This window comes from Schistocerca americana, chromosome 6 (assembly GCF_021461395.2).
Source record: "Schistocerca americana isolate TAMUIC-IGC-003095 chromosome 6, iqSchAmer2.1, whole genome shotgun sequence".
Lineage (NCBI taxonomy): Eukaryota > Metazoa > Arthropoda > Insecta > Orthoptera > Acrididae > Schistocerca > Schistocerca americana.
The window spans coordinates 406,181,457-406,196,089 of record NC_060124.1 but is presented as its reverse complement, the minus strand read 5'-3'; the positions used below and the strand labels follow the sequence as shown (position 1 = coordinate 406,196,089).

General features: G+C 44.9%; 1 protein-coding gene across 1 annotated transcript in view; it reads left to right on the top strand.

The window, feature by feature from the left end:
* The window catches only part of LOC124619760 (chitin deacetylase 1), a 207,268-nt gene that overhangs the window by 39,780 nt on the left and 152,855 nt on the right, over positions 1–14,633 (top strand). The window lies entirely within an intron of this gene.

Here is a 14,633-nt window from a genome sequence, read left to right as displayed (position 1 = left end):
GTCGTACTTAGGTAAAATCTCGAGCTCTCAACGAATACCTCCACTGTTCTTGACAAAGGAAGTCAATAGCTCAACTGCAAACCACCCAACAGTGTCTGGTAGGGAGTACTTCTGATGCGACTAATTGATCCCTCCTTTCCCGTCCCACTTGCGAATGGAGCGCGGGAAGCATGACTGCCGGTAAGCTTCCGTATTAAGCGCTGTCGGGCTGGGCTAGTACTTGGATGGGTGACCATCCGGTCTACCGAGCGTAGTTGGCAAGCAGGGTGCACTCAGCCCTTGTGAGGCAAACTGAGGAGCTACTTGATTGAGAAGTAGCGGCTCCGGTCTCGGAAACTGACATACGGCCGAGAGAGTGGTGTGCTGACCACATGCCCCTCCACATCCGCATCCAGTGACACCTATGGGCTGAGGATGACACGACGGCCGGTCGGTACCGTTGGGTCTTCATAGCCTGTTCGGGAGGAGTATAGTATATAATCTTCCGTATTAACTCTAATTTTTCGAATTTCTCTTTGTGATCATTTCGCGAGATGCATGTGGGACAAAGTAATATGTCTCTGTTGACCCATCATGGATAAGTAGTATATTGTTCAACTGTTCCCGGAGACTGCTCTCTTGAAATTTCAATAGTAAACTTCTACGTGATACACAAATCATTTCTTGTAAAGACTATCAGTGGAGTTTATCGAACGTCTCTGTAACGCTCTCGCGCCGACTAGACGGTCTCGTGACGAAACGAGCCCCCTCTTCGTTGGATCTTCTCTCTCTCTCTCTCTCTTTCTGTCTCTTCTATCAATCCTACGTGGTAAGGATCCCAGATATGTGAGTAATACCCAGTAATCGGAGGAACAAGCGCCTTGTATGCCATTTTCTTCGTGGATGAGTTACTTTTGCTTAAGATCCTTCCAGTAATCTACTTTTCATGCTGTTTGCTTTATGTTATCATTCCATTACTCTCTGGATAGATACTCCCAGATATTTTGCGTTAGATACTGTTTCCAGCAATTTGTTATCAATATTGTAGTTGTGCAGTGTGAATTTCTTTTCGTATGTGTGCGCAGTATCTTACATTTATTTACCTGCAGGGTCAACTGCCAGAACCTGCACCATTCATCAATCCTGTGCAGGTCATCTGCAATTCAATACTGTATTCTGGACTTACTAATTTCTTGTAAACAACGGCAACGGTATTATCTGCGAACAGCCTTAAAGAGCTTCTGACACTTTCTATTAAATCATTTACATACATTGTAAGCAGTAACGGTCCTATCACACCTCCTTGTGGTGCTCCAGAAATTATATTTGCATCTGTCGATTTTGTTACGTTATGAGCGACGTGTTGAGGTGTATCTGCAAGGAAGTCTGAAATCCAGTCGCAAATGTGGTCCGACACTTGGTAAGCTCGTTCCCCCCCCCCCCCCCCCCCACTAAACGGCGCTGTGGGATGGTGGCAAATGCCTTCCTAAAGTCAAGGATCACGGCATCAACATGAGCCCCGTTGTCCACAGCGCTACGTATCTCATGGAGGAACAGAGCGAGCTGTGTGTCGCAAGATCTCAGTTTGCGGAAACCATGATGATTTTTGCAGAGGAGATTTTTCGTTCTCTAAAAAGTCGTAATTCTTGAGCATAAACATGTTGCATACTTCGACGACAGATTGACGTCAACTTTGTAGGCCCATAACTGTTATGTTGGTGTACAAGTTCGAAGCGTTTTTGTTTTGCTTGCTGGTATTCCCGTTACTATGAGTTTATTTATCGACGGTCATTTTTATTTGTAGTCAACTGTTGCTATTTGAGTTTATGTTTGTCGTTTTGTCATTTGGGATAGTGAGTGGAGCTATGGACGCTACGAAATGTAGTGCCAAGTGAAGAGATCGGAGCAATTCTGACTTATTATTACGTTTGAGTTCAATAGAGAGTTGACAGCAGCGGAGACAGCCAGAAACATTTGCACCGTGTATGGAGATAATGCCATTGGACAGAGCACAGCGCCGGCCGGTGTGGTCGAGCGGTTCTAGGCGCTTCAGTCCGGAACCGCGCTGCTGCTACGGTCGCAGGTTCAAATCCTGCCTAGGGCATGGATGTGTGTGATGTCCTTAGGCTGGTTAGGTTTAAGTAGTTCTAAGTCTAGGGGACTGATGACCTCATATGTTAAGTCCCATAGAGCCATCTGAACCAATCACAGTACAGCAAGAAAATGGTTTTCTCCTTTTGAGGAGGATCATTTTAACATTAGTGACTCTCCACGTTCAGGAAGACCTCCGAGATTTGATGAAGATCCTTTAAATGCAGTAATCAAAAATGTTCCAAGTCAGTGTACTCGACCACTGGCAAATGTGACGAACTGTGATCATTCCAAGATCGTGCGACATTGTATGCAATGGGGAAGGTCCAAAACTCGGGTGTATGGCTACCGCATGCACTAATCCAAAATCACAAAAACGAGCATGTGGCCGTATGTACATCTCTGCTTGCTCGCCATCAAATGGCTCGTGAACGACGCGAACCGGTACCGTTAATTGTCACGAGAAATAATGTTTTTACGCTAATATAAGGAAAAGAAAGGAACTGTTGAGAGGAACAGCTACGCTGTGGCGTACAACGAATTGCTTCCCCGAGGTGTAACCACCACTGCTGACATTTATTGTCAACAACTGAACGTCTTGCAGACGCAGTCCGAGACCAACGACCAAGAAGACTTCGTGAAGTAATGCCACTCCACGATAACTGGCAAAAAATATTATATAGATGTAGGGAAGTCATCCCGGAACCGCCTTATTCAACTGATCTTGCGCCATCTGATTTTCACCTTTTCCGCTCTCCATCGAACAACCTTCAAAGAACTTCCTTTCCGGATGAAAATTCGCTCCGAACGTGGCTCGCCGAGTTCTTCTCAAAATCGCGTGATTTCTACAGTCGCGAAATCGAAAAGTAATCCCAGCGTCATGTTGTAAATAGTGAAGGAGTTTCCGTCATGTGTACTTACTGCGTTTATTAATCTAATGGAAAAACGCTGCCGGCCGGGGTGGCCTAGCGGTTCTAGGCGTTAGAATCTGGAACCGCGCGACAGCTACGGTCGCAGGTTCGAATCCTGCCTCGGGCATAGATGTGTGTGATGTCCTTCGCTTAGTTAGGTTTAAGTAGTTCTAAGGGACTGATGATCTCAGATGTTAAGTCCCATAGTGCTCAGAGCCATTTGAACCATTTTTTTGAAAAACGCTACGAACTGATGCACTGCATCTGTCCTACGACCCTTTCTGAAAACGGGAATGACCTGCGCTCTGTTCCAGTCGCTAGGTACCTTTTGCACAAATAGCTCGCTCTCTAGGAATGTAAAGATTTCCAGAAGGCGAGCTGCAGCGGCGGCGGCGCGTTGCTCAACTGGAAGCGGAACCCGGCCGCCTTCTGGGAGCCGGGCGCGTCCTCGGCCCGCTTCTTTCGGCCTCCGGAGGCGGAGGCGGCTGTGGCGGCTGCCCACTGAGCTACCGTCCGGAGCGCCCTGCCGCCTGCAGCCCGCCTCGCCGGTGGCCCTGATCCGGATAGCGACACCGACAGCGTGCCAAACTCGCTGCGCGCCTGAATGGCACGCCGATCTGTAGTGGCAATCGAACGGCTAGTACGTGTCATACCGCATTGTTCTGCGAGCAAGTGTTGGGATTACCGCGTTTAATGTGTTGCAGATCTCGAAAGAGAAGTACGATGGGGGTCCAGAACGTAATGCAATACTTTTCTTTTCTCGGTCAGTTTTTATTGAAAAAATGCCCAACTCGGTTCATAAAGTACCCATAGGTGGCTGCACTATACGTTGCCTTCAAAATGGCGTCTCTAGCAGAGGTGCGATCCAAGCAGAGAGCTGTCACTGGGTTTATTTTGGCGGAAAACCAGAGCATTGCAGGTATTCGTAAACGCTTGCAGAATGTCTACGGAGACCTACCAGTGAACAAAAGCACGTCGAGTCCTTGGGCGAGGCGTCTGTCATCATTGCCACAAGGCTGCACAAAGCTTTCCGATCTCCCAGTGCCGATCAGCCGCACATAGCGGTGACTTCGAACGTGTGGACACTCTCATTCAAGGCGATCGACGGATCACAATCAAACACGTCGCTGCACAACTGGCAGTCTCTGTTGGTAGTGCTGACACACTCATCCAGTAGTTGGAGCCCTCAAAGGTGTGTGACCATTGGGTTCCTCGCCACATAACACACGACTATAGCCGGCCGCTGTGGCCGAGAAGTTCTAGGCGTTTCAGTACGGAACCGCGCTGCTGCTACGGTCGCAGGTTCGAATCCGGCCTAGGGCATGGATGTGTGTGATGTCCTTAGGTTAGTTAGGTTTAAGTAGTTCTAAGTCTAGGGGACTGATAACCTCAGATGTTGAGTCCCATAGTGCTTAGAGCCATTTGAACCATTTGAACACGACTATAAAGAGCAACGAAAGGCCATCTGTGCGGAATCGCTTGCGCGTCACGAGACCGATAGTGACAATTTTTTGTCGATCATCGTAACAGGCCGTTCATAATTTAGAACCGGAAACAAAATGGCAATCTATGGAGTGGCGACGCTTCACCTCTCCTCCGAAGAAAAAGATGAAAGCCGCGCCCTCAGCCACTAAAGTCACCGCTACTGTCCTCCGGGACTCTGAAGGGATTACTCTGTTTGATATCCTCCCTTATGGTGCAACGATCAATTTAGGAGTATATTGTGCTATCCCACAAGAAACTGAAGAAACGACTTCAGCGTGTTCGTCGCCACAAAAATGCAACCCACTTTTCCTTCTCCATGACATCGCAAGGCCTCATACAAGTCTTGTCACCCGAAAGGAGTTCACAAAACTTCATTGGACTGTTCTACCTCATTCATCCCAAATCCCCGATCTCACGCCTTCCCACTTTCATCTGTTTGACCCAATGAAGCATGCACTCCGCCTGAGGCAGTATGTGGATGGTGTGGAGCTTATTGATGCAGAAAGGCGTTGGCTCGGACGTCGGGTAGTAGAATGATAACATAAGCGAATACAGGCCGTCTCAGGAAGGTGGCGTAAGGTCGTCGCATTGAACTGAGATTATGTTCAAAAATAGCGTTTTGTAGCCAAAAGAATGGGGAATAATATGGTGTACTGGATTCCTGAATAAAACTAACCTACTTTCAGAAAAAAATGTCTTGTATTACTTATTGAGCGCCCCTCGTATAAGAGGCGATCAAAATGTTATTGTTCGAAGACTCTATAGTCCAAAATCTTTGAAACGAAAAATATATCATTAAGTATAAAGTTTATTGCAGTTGATGCTCATATAAACTGTTTAATGGAAATACCGAGGCCGACTGACTAGTAATTATCAAGGGCTCATAAATATTTTTTAGCCAATGGCTGCGTAAAGTATTCTAGGAGTCAAGATTCTCATGAGACTCATATTTAACTCATCTAGTAGGAGCCTCATGGAAACGTTATTGACGCAGAGATCAGGTAGCAAGTATTTGTGGGCTGTTGGTAGCGACTAATCAGTTGAACTTGGTCTAGCATTTAAACAATTTATGCCAACTGAAACGAATCCGTACCACTGTGCCACCCTATCAGAAGTGTGGTTCCGGGATCATTAAGAATCCTTTACAATTGTCATCTCATATTTGCCTGTAACGTTACTTTACAAAATCTTTGCACCGACTAGGTGTGCTGTCTTGTTTGGCGACTGTTAAGCCGGCCGGCGTGGCCGACCGGTTCTAGGTGCTTCAGTCTGAAACCGCGCGACAGCTACGGTCGCAGGTTCGAATCCTGCCTCTGTCATGGATGTGTGTGGCGTCCTTAGGTTAGTTAGGTTCAAGTAGTTCTAAGTCTGATATCCTCAGATGTTAAGTCCCATAGTGCTCAGAGCCATTTGAACCATTTTGGCGACTGTTTTATTCATCATTCTATATTTGTTATTTTCTTTTTGAAAATAATTTCATTGACTTTCGTGTCAGTTTTGGAAACGTTAATTATCCTATGAAATTGGATTTGTTTCTTTCGTCGGTAACCGAAAGATAAGTAGTTATTTAACACCACCCAAATCACGAAATTTCATCACCAAAAATTATGCTTAGGGATATTTAATTGTTTTTCCTCCAAAAAATACGTTTGTGTTCTGATTATTATTTCCCTTATAACTGTCATCTCATATTTGCTGTGACTTTACTTTACAAAATCTTTGCACCGACTAGGTGTGCTGTCTTTTTTTACCGTATTGTAACGATGCAACAGAGCCAACATACCGACAAGTAAAGTAAGAAAACCAGCATCATGACTTCCTGGTAATCAGGCTCGTCCTCCTTGTTTCCTTACAGAAAATAAAGAATTACATGTAAATAAATAGCACTTGTTCGTAGTCTTAAATAAGCTGGGAAACATTAATGCTAAACAAAGCAGTAGACAAGTTTATTTCCATATTTCCTTAAGCTAGCTTCTCCGACCCTAGGTTCCCTGTCTCAGATTATTTAGTGAAGCGTTCTCTATGTCAAATGGTTCAAATGGCTCTAAGCACTATGGGACTTAACATCTGAGGTCATCAGTCCCCTAGACTTAGAACTACTTAAATCTAACTAACCTAAGGACATCACACACATCCATGCCCGTGGCAGGATTCGTACCTGCGACCGTAGCAGCCACGCGGTTCCAGACTGAAGCGCCTAGAACTGCTCGGTCACAGTGGCCGGCTCTCTATGTCCTGTTACATTTTTGCACGCTCTTACGGAAACACTCTGTAGAGCAAAACCGCGCATAAACTTTACCGTTACAAATGTTAAAGAGCAGTGAATTTCCTTAAAAAACTTGAGCTGTAACTTTTCTCACGTAAATAAGTGCGCTACAAACGAATTAGCATATTCTAGGTTAAGAAAATGATATGTAATGTTTGTTCTTGCTTTCAGTGGCTATCTCAAATTTTTAGATATGGTACACACACTGCTACAAATATTGAACCTTATGGGGAACAACGACTTAAGTGTTAACTCTTTTCGCTTGCGACTGAGAGCCAGCAGCTAGGTCAACAATATCTGGTGATGAAGATAATGGTGTCCGGAGGAACTACAAGTCAACGTCACGCGTTGCCCCTCAAATAGGTATGGTAGCAGTGAGTTAACAAATACCGCGAAATTTCCAGTATCAGGAAAATACCTTCCTTTACCTTACATCTATTCTAATGTTACCATCAAAATTGGGAATGACACGGTAGTGAAAAAGGATATACGGTCGGAGGTTCGAATCCTGTCTCGGGCATGGATGTGTGTGATGTCCTTAGGTTAGTTGGATTTAAGTAGTTCTAAGTACTAGGGGACTGATGACCTCAGCAGTTGTCCCATAGTGCTCAGAGCCATTTCAACCATTTTTTTGAAAACGGATAAACAATCCTGTCTAGGAATGGAGATTTCATGGGATGGTTCAAATGGTGAAAATGGCTCTGAGCACTATGGGACTTAACATCTGAGGTCATCAGTCCTCTAGACTTAGAACTACTTAAACCGGACTAAAGCGCCTAGAGCCGCTCGGCCACAACGGCCGGCTACATGGGATGGCCCAAAAAAGGAATATATCAAAAGCCGATTGGCACAGGCGAAGAGAGTTTTCTTCTATAAAAAGGGCTCTGCTGGTAGCAGGCTCGTATGACCGCCTAATACCAGTTCTACTCCATTTGCGTCGTCCCAAAGCGACGAGTGTGCTCATTTAAGACAGGTGGGCTAAAATCAGCAGAGCTTCCAGTCTGCTCCACGGCAAACACTTTCACAACGGCGTGCGATGGCGCGTGTTCCAGCCGCAGTGGCCGTGTTTGCCTGCTCGGCGCCGGCAGGCCAAACATTGCGCGCCCCACTTCCGAAGTGAATTCCGTCTCCCCCAGGTGGCGCTGCTTTCTGCCGCGGATCCTGGAAACCCAACTCGTCTGGAGAAGCCCGCCGGCGCACTTTCACTCGTCGCCCTCGCTTTACGTGTCCCCGGCTGGGCGCGCGCTCGTTTGTGTGTTAATCAGTGTGTTGCCCCCACAGCACAACGGTCGCGCCCCGCGCAGGTCGTGCACCGGGTCGCAGAGCAACAACAGCTAACGCCTGCCGCACGTGTCTGACGCAACAGTGGAACGAACGGTGCATTATCTTAGCGTCTCGCTGCTCACAATGAGCTTCTGTGTAACGGAAGTCCCTGAAGCCTCCCGACAGGAGGAACACCTTTCTGTGTTTGACGAGAGATTGTCACAAGACAGTCAAAGCCGGGTGTTGATTTAGGATCTCAAGCATGCAGGGAAATCGTTTGAGAAACCCACTCTCAGATGATACAGTGAATAAAACAAGTTACAGTAGGATGTAACGCCCCTTGACGACGGAGCTATCAGAGATGGACCACACTATCTCGTAGGACAAGGATGGTGCAGCAAGCTCAAGATAATTCTACTCCCGTCTGGGAGATTCCAGGCCAGAAACATATAAAGGAAACGCTCCGTACAGCGGTAGGATACCAACCTGTCGCCCGTCATACTGCCCGACAACCAGGACCGATAGTCTGGGGTGTCATCTCGTTTCGTAGCGGGACCCCTTTGCTTGTCATCCGCTGCACCCTTGCAGCACAACGGTACGTCGACGATATACTGTGCTCTGTTTTATTGCCCTTCATGCGAAGCCGTCGTAGACTTAAATTTTTAGCAAGGCAGTTACCCCCCTCCCCCGTGCCCCCTCCGCACACAACGAGAGTTTCTAATGCCTGTCTTCGTGTCTGCCAAACCGCACCTTGGCTATCAAGGTTGCCGAATCTCTCCCCAGCTGAGAACTTTGAGTGAATTATGGGCAGAATTTTGACGATATAATGGGATAATTGGATAGAATTTGGCGCGATATCCCTCAGGACGACATCCAATAACTCTATCAAGCAATGCGATGCCGAATAACTGCTTCCATAAGGGCGGGAGATGGGCCAATGCGAAGTTCATTCTTTTGAATAAATCATCCAATTTTTCTGAAGTTGTAATCATTCATTTGTCTGCACATGGACATCACATGTACCGATGTACAGTCGTGGACAAAACGAGCGAGACCCCTCGCCTTTTCGTTATGCTGATCCGCACAACTTTAGAGTCTGCTACACAGCATACAAGGCAAGGCGACGATGTGCTACCAACATACTATGCACAGGCGTGAAATTGAAAACCTATACGAACTTTGTCAGACTGTTTTCAATCACGTGTAAGACTATATTAATGCTGATTAGTGTGTTGAAAACACGTAAATATGAGATGTAAATGAAAGAAGTAACGCTAATTAGCATGAACTGTACTAATAAAAATGAATTTTTTACACCACCAACGGACCATATACCGCAGGGATTGCGATGCATTGCCGCTTGTGAGGTCTTCCTGTACTCGAGGTAAACGGGTTTTAAGGGTTGGGTAGACAGATAGACGATCAAGAAAGTGAGACTAGTAGGGTCCAATTTTTACCGATTTAGGTGACTAAATCCTAACTACGAAAATTGCTACAACACTTACTGAAGATGAGGTCCGCATAAATAATTGCCGCTACTCTTTATTCGAAATGTTCTAGTTGCAGTCGATACGTCAGTATATTAATCGTAGCGACGCTTTCGAACCAAATCACGTTTACAGGAATGCAAATAAAATCCATTTGCCTATACACGTGGTAATTCAGATCCCAGTATTAATGCCACCGCGTTTTGGAAGTGCGAGCATTACCATTGCTAGCTTAAGAAACATTTCGGCTAATGAACGTTTTCTGGCTGTAGCGAGTCTAATGGAGAATTCGAAACATTGTAGATTATGTTTGGCAGAAGCGGTGGTGCAGAATTATCCTACTAAATTTACTCGCTAATAACAGTATTTTGTTATTTCGATAAACATCCCGAATAATTGTCACATGAGCTGTGGCATAAAGGTAGAAAATTCATGTTTTTGAGTCCAGAAAGCTCTATGCAAGAGAAACTGTAGATCATTTTGCCATTTTCATTGCGAAACTGCCAGCTTATTCATGTGTGGGGTAATAATAGAGGGCTGTTTGCCTGGGTTGTCTGCTAGTGTAGTGAAAGGTGTTTGCTACTGCAAGGGAGGTCTGGTTTGTTTTCGTTTCTAATCTCGATGTAGGCAGATAGACTATCAGTAAAGCAATTGTAAGAAATTCTCGCGCCCCAAATACGTTTTACTGCTACCTGTATTGTGTACCGGCGCCCTGTGGATGTAAATATGAAAATCTTGTAGAATATCATACTTGCTACTGCCTAGTTTTTCCACTTCTGTCAATAAATGAATTGACTTAAGTGTGGCACTGAACGATTTTTAACTGAATTTCGTTGTGAATCTTCACACATTGCTAAATTTGCACACTTTCATGGTAAGTCAGCAACGGTAATCCAGTATGACTGGTCTGAACGTTGACACAGACCGTTTTGCGGCCGAATGCGCATAATATTTTGGTAATTCGTAACCATCTGGAGTACTTTGTCTTATTAAAACAGTTATGTTATCTCGATAAGCTGCAATTCATTTTTATTAGTACAGTTCATATTAATTAGCGTTTTTTCTTTCATTTATATCTTACATTTACGTGTTGTGTTCAACACACCAATTAGCATTAATATAGTCTTACACATGATTGCTAACAGTCTGACAAAGTTCGGATGGTTTTTCTATTTTTCGCCTGTGCATAGTATGTTGGTAGCACTTCGTCGCCTTGCCTGTTATGCTGTGTAGCAGACTTTAAATCTGTGCGGATCAGCATGACGAAAAGGTGAGGGGTCTCGCTCGTTTTGTCCACGACTGTACGTTTGGATAGTTCTTTCGTGGTGTGTCTTTTTTTTCCGCCCTCGGTAGCTGTGTGATCAGCTTGACGGATTGTCAATCCTCTGGGCCCGGGTTAGATTTCCGGCTGGGTCGGGGAATATTCTCCGGCCAGGGACTGGGTGTTGTGTTGTCCTCCTCATCATCCTATCATCATCAACTGCAGGTCGCCGAAGTGGCGTCAAATTGAAAGAACGGCACCGGGCGAACGGTCTGCCCGACGGGGAACCCTAGCCATACGATTAAATTAAAAAAAAAAGAAAATTGTCTTAGAGTGTATTTGATTTCCATTTATTGATCGGGTTAAAAATTTAAAATGCCGTAATAATCTTCTTATTAAGCGCTAAGGTCTTATGTGAAACGTTTAACACAATAATTCTAGGATTAGAGTTAGAAGCTGTGTGTATGTCACTCTCGACAAAATGACAACAGGAAAAGAGTTTATCGCTTACTACATTTTTACTGTTCATATAATTAAACTGCAGCATCAGGATAACATTTTAATTTATTATTTACTTACTAGTAATTCTGTTCGCAGCATATGCAGACAGTATCTACAATTATCACTGAGTGTGCCCGCTGAATTACATCAGTGTACGACAAATACTTAGGGAGATACGAAGTTTTAAACATGGGGGCTCGATACTTTAAAGAATTGGGGGGGGGGGGGGGGGGGGATTTACTGGTAACGGTATATTTCATGTTCTGTAATATTTTTGGATCTCCCAGCCTTAGTCACTTACTTTTAAGTATTACTATGCCATTCCACATAGACAAGAAAATACTTCGCAGGGAAGCTACATGACTAGAAGTAAACTGACTCTTAGAAACTTTGTTCGAATTTTGCTGTAAACGCTCGAGAACAACGTCACATTGTGATAAGTCTAACCGTTATTGATGTTGTAAATGAAAATCTAAGTTGTGTATAGCAGAGAGGGTCCTAAGTATGAAATTCGATGTTAATGATTCGTCCCAAAGCCAGAATTATTTTCACACTGCTGTTAAAAGTTACTGAATGTTGTGGGATTCTCCTACGCCTTGAATCCGCTGAACAAAAACCAGTCTTTGACGATAGTCGCTACTCGCTATACTTGTGCGTCTTCGAGTAGAGCTACGTCTCTCGCGGCATGTGTTACATATTGTTCTTCTAGGATATGGATCACGCATTTACCGGTCTCGAATCCCGTTAAAGGAAACGACACCGCGAGAGACAAATTCTGTTGCCGGAGACTCGTATATGGGGCAACTTTCAGAGAAATGCCACTCGCTAACTGGTTCTCGATGAGTGTTACGCGCGGGATTTTACTTGGAATGGAGGCTATATGAACTACCAGAGCGACGCCGGTGCGTTCTAGTTCTCCTTCTTCCATGTCGCTATCTGAGCATGGTCGTAGGTGAACAAGGACGTTCTGGGCGCTGGAATGCGTTTACCTGCAGCTGCACTTGTGCTGGCGAATATTACTATGTTTACTTGCACTCTATAAGAAAGTTGTATACATTATCGAATACTACTGTAATTCACGACTGCGTGCTACAAATTAATTCCTCCAAAGTTTCTTATTTCAAATCTCTTAATGCTTTTTACGTAACACAAACGTTATTAATATTCTAGTACATCTTTATTTTTCATCTCGATGTATTTATTTCTCACCCTAATCTCGCTGGCGACGAACACATTCCTCTCAACGAGTGACCAGTTTGTTGATGCCATCACTGTTGAATATTTGACTTCGTTGGCGAAGTCACAGCCTCACTTCTGGTTGCACCGCTTCATCGCAATCAAAGTGAAGTCTTCAAAGGTGTTCTTTAAGTTGTGGAAACAGATGAAAATCGGATGGGGGTCAAGTCAGGATTGTATGGAGGATGATCGATGACAGTGAAGCCGAGGTGTTGGATTGCTGCAGATACCGCAACGCTCGTATAGTTTAGCACTGTCGTGCCGAAGAAAAACGTGGTCCATGTGTGGACGAACTGCGCCCCCCCCCCCCCTCCCCCACGCTCACGCCCAGTCTCTATCCTTCGAAGTTCACTATTGATGCTTGCTGTCCAGGAACTGCGAATTTAAAGTTTCTGTGGAACTCTTTTACTGCAGTATTTTATCTCTTCTCTTGTCTCTCTCTGAGTCCTGCCCTCTCTCTTCCGCCTCTGCCCCCCCCCCCCCCTCCTTCCCAGACAAACACACTAACCGTCCTCATCCGTCCTGCCCCAACACTAAAATTGTCATTCCCCCCATCTAGCCCCTCCTTCTCCTCCTCACACTAACACTTCTCTCTCTGACACACACACACACACACACACACACACACACACACACACACACACAGCGTAAACATCACTGAAATTAATGTTTTTGAAAATGTTTAAAATGTTCTATAGAAGCGGCTTTTCCTGGCAGCATCATGATGTTGTACGAGGGTTAAATTCAGAAAGTAATGTTCAATTTCTTATAAAACATAACCCATCACACTTTTTGTCAACAAACTGTTTTTACTTAATCCCTTACATGTTTCTCTGTCTATTTAAACATTTATCATAACGTCCTACAGCTTTTGTATCCCTAAACAACAGATTTCTGCCGTCTGCGTGGATACCCGGTCTTTGACTACTTCTTTGAGCTCGTCATATGTTGCGAAGCTCTTACCGCCGAGAAACTCCTTGAGGTAGCGGTACAAGTGAAAATCGCTCTGTACCAAGTCTGGACCGTACGATGGATGGACAATCTTTTCCCATCCACCAGATCTGATAAGACTTGGGATGTGAAGAGCAAAATGGTGTCTGGCTCCGTCATGCAACAACAAAATTCCAGTTGTCAGAGTCACGCCACTTATTCTTTATTGCTCACTGATTGCCACGACTAACGTTTAGACTATTAGACTATAGGCTTATTTGAGAAACCAAAAAAAAAAAAAAAAAAAAAAATGGTTCAAATGGTTCCGAGCACTGTGGGACTTAACATATTAGGTCATCAGTCCCCTAGAACTTAGAACTACTTAAATCTAACTAACCTAAGGACATCACACACATCCATGCCCGAGGCAGGATTCGAACCTGCGACCGTAGCAGTCGCACGGTTCCGGACTGAGCGCCTAGAACCGCGAGACCACCGCGGCCGGCTTTGAGAAACCCCCGTGTCGTCCCCTGTGACAACGGTCTGAAAAAATTTGCCACGTTCTTTACAATGTTGGTCCAAACAGCCGTTCTTTCCATTTTATTTTTCTCGTAAGCAACCTGGGAAACCACGTGCGCACAGTTTGCGAAATTGTAACTTTTCAGAGACGGTTTTGTGCAAAGTTGTTCTACCAATATTCGGAAAAACTGATACTGTGAATTGCCCGTCTTCACGAATCTTTCCGTCCGCAGATTTGACCAAATCTTATGAGATCACTGATTGGGGGCTTGATCGCGGTTTATCATGGACATTTTCTCGTCCGTCTTTGAAAGTTCTCACCCACTTACTAACTTTGCTGCTACTCATCACACTGGGGTCATACACCTCACTTACCTGTCAATGAATTTCGGCTGCAGCACCGCTCCTAGCTGTCAAAAACCGAATCACTGACTGTATTGCGCAGTTGGCAGACCGATCAATTGCTTTAAACGTATTGATCTGACTCTGTAAACAGCACACTGCGATAATACCAATGCAAATGGCGTCGTTTCACGAGCAAGACATGTCGGTAGTCCGTCTACACGTGAATCTCAATGTTCGCGCGACGTTCGATTAGCTACGGCGATTCAGACCTTAATTTCCGAATAACCCTAAGTATATTGCCTGTATTCGTTAGACCGTCATGCGCTATCTTTGCTTATTTATATTTATAGAAGTTTTTG